Raw genomic sequence first — 7,500 nt, 5'->3', positions numbered from 1 at the left:
TTTAACGATCGATCCACGGTACAGAATGCAAAAATATGATTGTTAAAATTTTCGACTAATCGGTTCTAAGAGGCGAAGCAATACGCCGCTGGGACTTTGAAATATTTCGGAGCGCACCTAAAGTTCGTTATTTTGGCTAAACGGAGCGAAAATCTGCATTTATACCATCACGGACGTTAGTTTAATAGCGTTTAACGATCGATCCACGGTACAGAATGCAAAAATATGATTGTTAAAATTTTCGACTAATCGGTTCTAAGAGGCGAAGCAATACGCCGCTGGGACTTTGAAATATTTCGGAGCGCACCTAAAGTTCGTTATTTTGGCTAAACGGAGCGAAAATCTGCATTTATACCATCACGGACGTTAGTTTAATAGCGTTTAACGATGGATCCACGGTACAGAATGCAAAAATATGATTGTTAAAATTTTCGACTAATCGGTTCTAAGAGGCGAAGCAATACGCCGCTGGGACTTTGAAATATTTCGGAGCGCACCTAAAGTTCGTTATTTTGGCTGAACGGAGCGAAAATCTGCATTTATACCATCACGGACGTTAGTTCAATAGCGTTTAACGATCGATCCACGGTACAGAATGCAAAAATATGATTGTTAAAATTTTCGACTAATCGGTTCTAAGAGGCGAAGCAATACGCCGCTGGGACTTTGAAATATTTCGGAGCGCACCTAAAGTTCGTTATTTTGGCTAAACGGAGCGAAAATCTGCATTTATACCATCACGGACGTTAGTTTAATAGCGTTTAACGATCGATCCACGGTACAGAATGCAAAAATATGATTGTTAAAATTTTCGACTAATCGGTTCTAAGAGGCGAAGCAATACGCCGCTGGGACTTTGAAATATTTCGGAGCGCACCTAAAGTTCGTTATTTTGGCTAAACGGAGCGAAAATCTGCATTTATACCATCACGGACGTTAGTTCAATAGCGTTTAACGATCGATCCACGGTACAGAATGCAAAAATATGATTGTTAAAATTTTCGACTAATCGGTTCTAAGAGGCGAAGCAATACGCCGCTGGGACTTTGAAATATTTCGGAGCGCACCTAAAGTTCGTTATTTTGGCTAAACGGAGCGAAAATCTGCATTTATACCATCACGGACGTTAGTTCAATAGCGTTTAACGATCGATCCACGGTACAGAATGCAAAAATATGATTGTTAAAATTTTCGACTAATCGGTTCTAAGAGGCGAAGCAATACGCCGCTGGGACTTTGAAATATTTCGGAGCGCACCTAAAGTTCGTTATTTTGGCTAAACGGAGCGAAAATCTGCATTTATACCATCACGGACGTTAGTTCAATAGCGTTTAACGATCGATCCACGGTACAGAATGCAAAAATATGATTGTTAAAATTTTCGACTAATCGGTTCTAAGAGGCGAAGCAATACGCCGCTGGGACTTTGAAATATTTCGGAGCGCACCTAAAGTTCGTTATTTTGGCTAAACGGAGCGAAAATCTGCATTTATACCATCACGGACGTTAGTTTAATAGCGTTTAACGATCGATCCACGGTACAGAATGCAAAAATATGATTGTTAAAATTTTCGACTAATCGGTTCTAAGAGGCGAAGCAATACGCCGCTGGGACTTTGAAATATTTCGGAGCGCACCTAAAGTTCGTTATTTTGGCTAAACGGAGCGAAAATCTGCATTTATACCATCACGGACGTTAGTTTAATAGCGTTTAACGATCGATCCACGGTACAGAATGCAAAAATATGATTGTTAAAATTTTCGACTAATCGGTTCTAAGAGGCGAAGCAATACGCCGCTGGGACTTTGAAATATTTCGGAGCGCACCTAAAGTTCGTTATTTTGGCTAAACGGAGCGAAAATCTGCATTTATACCATCACGGACGTTAGTTCAATAGCGTTTAACGATCGATCCACGGTACAGAATGCAAAAATATGATTGTTAAAATTTTCGACTAATCGGTTCTAAGAGGCGAAGCAATACGCCGCTGGGACTTTGAAATATTTCGGAGCGCACCTAAAGTTCGTTATTTTGGCTAAACGGAGCGAAAATCTGCATTTATACCATCACGGACGTTAGTTTAATAGCGTTTAACGATGGATCCACGGTACAGAATGCAAAAATATGATTGTTAAAATTTTCGACTAATCGGTTCTAAGAGGCGAAGCAATACGCCGCTGGGACTTTGAAATATTTCGGAGCGCACCTAAAGTTCGTTATTTTGGCTGAACGGAGCGAAAATCTGCATTTATACCATCACGGACGTTAGTTCAATAGCGTTTAACGATCGATCCACGGTACAGAATGCAAAAATATGATTGTTAAAATTTTCGACTAATCGGTTCTAAGAGGCGAAGCAATACGCCGCTGGGACTTTGAAATATTTCGGAGCGCACCTAAAGTTCGTTATTTTGGCTAAACGGAGCGAAAATCTGCATTTATACCATCACGGACGTTAGTTTAATAGCGTTTAACGATCGATCCACGGTACAGAATGCAAAAATATGATTGTTAAAATTTTCGACTAATCGGTTCTAAGAGGCGAAGCAATACGCCGCTGGGACTTTGAAATATTTCGGAGCGCACCTAAAGTTCGTTATTTTGGCTAAACGGAGCGAAAATCTGCATTTATACCATCACGGACGTTAGTTTAATAGCGTTTAACGATGGATCCACGGTACAGAATGCAAAAATATGATTGTTAAAATTTTCGACTAATCGGTTCTAAGAGGCGAAGCAATACGCCGCTGGGACTTTGAAATATTTCGGAGCGCACCTAAAGTTCGTTATTTTGGCTAAACGGAGCGAAAATCTGCATTTATACCATCACGGACGTTAGTTCAATAGCGTTTAACGATCGATCCACGGTACAGAATGCAAAAATATGATTGTTAAAATTTTCGACTAATCGGTTCTAAGAGGCGAAGCAATACGCCGCTGGGACTTTGAAATATTTCGGAGCGCACCTAAAGTTCGTTATTTTGGCTAAACGGAGCGAAAATCTGCATTTATACCATCACGGACGTTAGTTCAATAGCGTTTAACGATCGATCCACGGTTCAGAATGCAAAAATATGATTGTTAAAATTTTCGACTAATCGGTTCTAAGAGGCGAAGCAATACGCCGCTGGGACTTTGAAATATTTCGGAGCGCACCTAAAGTTCGTTATTTTGGCTAAACGGAGCGAAAATCTGCATTTATACCATCACGGACGTTAGTTTAATAGCGTTTAACGATCGATCCACGGTACAGAATGCAAAAATATGATTGTTAAAATTTTCGACTAATCGGTTCTAAGAGGCGAAGCAATACGCCGCTGGGACTTTGAAATATTTCGGAGCGCACCTAAAGTTCGTTATTTTGGCTAAACGGAGCGAAAATCTGCATTTATACCATCACGGACGTTAGTTTAATAGCGTTTAACGATGGATCCACGGTACAGAATGCAAAAATATGATTGTTAAAATTTTCGACTAATCGGTTCTAAGAGGCGAAGCAATACGCCGCTGGGACTTTGAAATATTTCGGAGCGCACCTAAAGTTCGTTATTTTGGCTAAACGGAGCGAAAATCTGCATTTATACCATCACGGACGTTAGTTCAATAGCGTTTAACGATCGATCCACGGTACAGAATGCAAAAATATGATTGTTAAAATTTTCGACTAATCGGTTCTAAGAGGCGAAGCAATACGCCGCTGGGACTTTGAAATATTTCGGAGCGCACCTAAAGTTCGTTATTTTGGCTAAACGGAGCGAAAATCTGCATTTATACCATCACGGACGTTAGTTCAATAGCGTTTAACGATCGATCCACGGTACAGAATGCAAAAATATGATTGTTAAAATTTTCGACTAATCGGTTCTAAGAGGCGAAGCAATACGCCGCTGGGACTTTGAAATATTTCGGAGCGCACCTAAAGTTCGTTATTTTGGCTAAACGGAGCGAAAATCTGCATTTATACCATCACGGACGTTAGTTTAATAGCGTTTAACGATCGATCCACGGTACAGAATGCAAAAATATGATTGTTAAAATTTTCGACTAATCGGTTCTAAGAGGCGAAGCAATACGCCGCTGGGACTTTGAAATATTTCGGAGCGCACCTAAAGTTCGTTATTTTGGCTAAACGGAGCGAAAATCTGCATTTATACCATCACGGACGTTAGTTTAATAGCGTTTAACGATGGATCCACGGTACAGAATGCAAAAATATGATTGTTAAAATTTTCGACTAATCGGTTCTAAGAGGCGAAGCAATACGCCGCTGGGACTTTGAAATATTTCGGAGCGCACCTAAAGTTCGTTATTTTGGCTAAACGGAGCGAAAATCTGCATTTATACCATCACGGACGTTAGTTCAATAGCGTTTAACGATCGATCCACGGTACAGAATGCAAAAATATGATTGTTAAAATTTTCGACTAATCGGTTCTAAGAGGCGAAGCAATACGCCGCTGGGACTTTGAAATATTTCGGAGCGCACCTAAAGTTCGTTATTTTGGCTAAACGGAGCGAAAATCTGCATTTATACCATCACGGACGTTAGTTCAATAGCGTTTAACGATCGATCCACGGTACAGAATGCAAAAATATGATTGTTAAAATTTTCGACTAATCGGTTCTAAGAGGCGAAGCAATACGCCGCTGGGACTTTGAAATATTTCGGAGCGCACCTAAAGTTCGTTATTTTGGCTAAACGGAGCGAAAATCTGCATTTATACCATCACGGACGTTAGTTTAATAGCGTTTAACGATCGATCCACGGTACAGAATGCAAAAATATGATTGTTAAAATTTTCGACTAATCGGTTCTAAGAGGCGAAGCAATACGCCGCTGGGACTTTGAAATATTTCGGAGCGCACCTAAAGTTCGTTATTTTGGCTAAACGGAGCGAAAATCTGCATTTATACCATCACGGACGTTAGTTTAATAGCGTTTAACGATGGATCCACGGTACAGAATGCAAAAATATGATTGTTAAAATTTTCGACTAATCGGTTCTAAGAGGCGAAGCAATACGCCGCTGGGACTTTGAAATATTTCGGAGCGCACCTAAAGTTCGTTATTTTGGCTAAACGGAGCGAAAATCTGCATTTATACCATCACGGACGTTAGTTCAATAGCGTTTAACGATCGATCCACGGTACAGAATGCAAAAATATGATTGTTAAAATTTTCGACTAATCGGTTCTAAGAGGCGAAGCAATACGCCGCTGGGACTTTGAAATATTTCGGAGCGCACCTAAAGTTCGTTATTTTGGCTAAACGGAGCGAAAATCTGCATTTATACCATCACGGACGTTAGTTTAATAGCGTTTAACGATCGATCCACGGTACAGAATGAAAAAATATGATTGTTAAAATTTTCGACTAATCGGTTCTAAGAGGCGAAGCAATACGCCGCTGGGACTTTGAAATATTTCGGAGCGCACCTAAAGTTCGTTATTTTGGCTAAACGGAGCGAAAATCTGCATTTATACCATCACGGACGTTAGTTTAATAGCGTTTAACGATGGATCCACGGTACAGAATGCAAAAATATGATTGTTAAAATTTTCGACTTATCGGTTCTGGATCACTGAAAAATCAAAAAAAATTATTAATTTTGATTAATTAAATTACATATGTAGTTTTATATTGTTATAGTCTCGTATTTGTTAATGTTTTGTCGTAAGAAAATGCAAAAATATCGTTTTAATGTTTTCGTCTCATCGGTTCTGGATCGCTGAAAAATCAAAAAAAAATATTAATTTTGATTAATTAAATTACAAATGGAGTTTTATATTGCTATAGTCGCTTATTTGTTAATGTTTTACCGTAAGAAAATGCAAAAATATCGTTTTAATATTTTCATCTCATCGGTTCTGGGCGGTTTTAAAATTTTTTAAAATATTAATTAAACCCATGATTTACATGAGAATGTGAATTTATTATGTCCTGCATGTTAATTTATTAATTTTCATGTATAGAACGTTATAAAATGAAAGGATATGTTCGACGATATTTTCAGTCTAAGTTTTACCGTGCCGGCGGGATGGTACGCTCTCACGGCGGTTTGCACAGGCATACGCCTGGGCGTAAGCCCATGCGTCGCCGACCTAGCGGCCGGCCGTTCGGTATTTATAGGAAGGCACTTTCGGTTCGCTCGGACCGGTCGGGAGTAGCGTCGAGCGTGTGGCTCTTTTATGACTTCGGTTGAAAAGCAGTCTACCGCTCCTCGAGAATATACTTTCTCGACTATTCTCGTTCCGGTTTTCCGTTGCGGATTATTATTAATCTCCACACAGCATTACCACGGGTCGGTGTCTAAGACCGAATGGCCCATATGTGGTGAGCCTTGTAATATAAGGCTGGTGACCTGTATGCACTTATAAATGTTGCATACTTGTACAAACTGAGCATCAACTGTCTGTAACCAAAATTTGTTAAAACTGAAAAAGTTATAAGATTGTATAAAATTTTTGAACCAAGAAAGTAGTGTTAGACGAAAATTCGTTCTATCACTTTTAGAAGGGAGACTGTTTGGAAATATTTAAAGTATAAAATACACAAAAGTCCACTGAATTATGAACAAAATTACGTCCCTGAATTTAAGAAAAGTCAAGAGGTGTCAGAAATAAAATCCTCTCTGATACGTTCAGAGAGGAAAATAAGTATGGAGAGAGGAGTAAAAATGAAAGAAGTTTTAAGGCTGGGGAAACTTCTAAAGGAGAGAGATTCCAACATATCTAATATGTACATTTAAAGCAAGTCCAAGGAACTCTCTCCGTTAATGTTTGAAAAGGTGTGTGCAGATGGAGGAGAAATGTATAAAGTACAGAGACGAGGTTGGTGGGCCCGCTCTAATGATAAAGATTATAAAATTTGGTGGCAAAATGACCAGCATGATCACTGTACGCGCTTTCTCGATTTGTATAGCATGCCACTGTCCGCGCTATCTTTTATTATATTGTCCAGCGTGTGTGGTCTACGTGCTTGCACGATGGATGCACGGCGTGAAAGTGATTTTCGTGCTTTATGAGAGGAGGAGGAGAATATTTGGCCTCTATAAGAGGTACAAAATTTATGAAATGTGTGTTACATACAAAAGAGAAATGGCTTAACGTCGATCGGTCTTACAGGGAGGGCCGACGACGAAAATTTAAATTTACAATAATAACTAAGCTCCCTGGTTGATCCTGCCAGTAGTCATATGCTTGTCTCAAAGATTAAGCCATGCATGTCTAAGTACATACCGAATTAAGGTGAAACCGCGAATGGCTCATTAAATCAGTTTTGGTTTCTTAGATCGTACAAAACATTACTTGGATAACTGTGGTAATTCTAGAGCTAATACATGCAAACCAGAATTCCACCCAGAGATGGGAGGAATGCTTTTATTAGATCAAAACCAATCGGTGGCGGACGGCTTGTCCGTTCGTCCATCGTCGGCTTTGGTGACTCTGAATAACTTTGTGCTGATCGTATGGTCATCTAGCACCGACGACGGATCTTT

At 39.6% G+C, this 7,500-nt stretch overlaps 1 non-coding gene across 1 annotated transcript in view; it reads left to right on the top strand.

Annotated features, from left to right (window-relative positions):
- The first annotated feature begins 7,170 nt into the window (after positions 1-7,170).
- LOC143307200 (small subunit ribosomal RNA) overlaps positions 7,171-7,500 on the top strand; it is a 1,923-nt gene continuing 1,593 nt past the window's right edge. Inside the window, exon 1 of the ribosomal RNA XR_013064405.1 lies at positions 7,171-7,500. This exon is cut by the window's right edge and continues 1,593 nt beyond it. This is a non-coding gene — a ribosomal RNA (small subunit ribosomal RNA).

This window comes from Osmia lignaria, unplaced genomic scaffold (genome assembly GCF_051020975.1).
Source record: "Osmia lignaria lignaria isolate PbOS001 unplaced genomic scaffold, iyOsmLign1 scaffold0047, whole genome shotgun sequence".
In the NCBI taxonomy this organism is placed as follows: Eukaryota; Metazoa; Arthropoda; class Insecta; order Hymenoptera; family Megachilidae; genus Osmia; species Osmia lignaria.
This window is presented reverse-complemented; position numbering and strand designations above follow the sequence as displayed.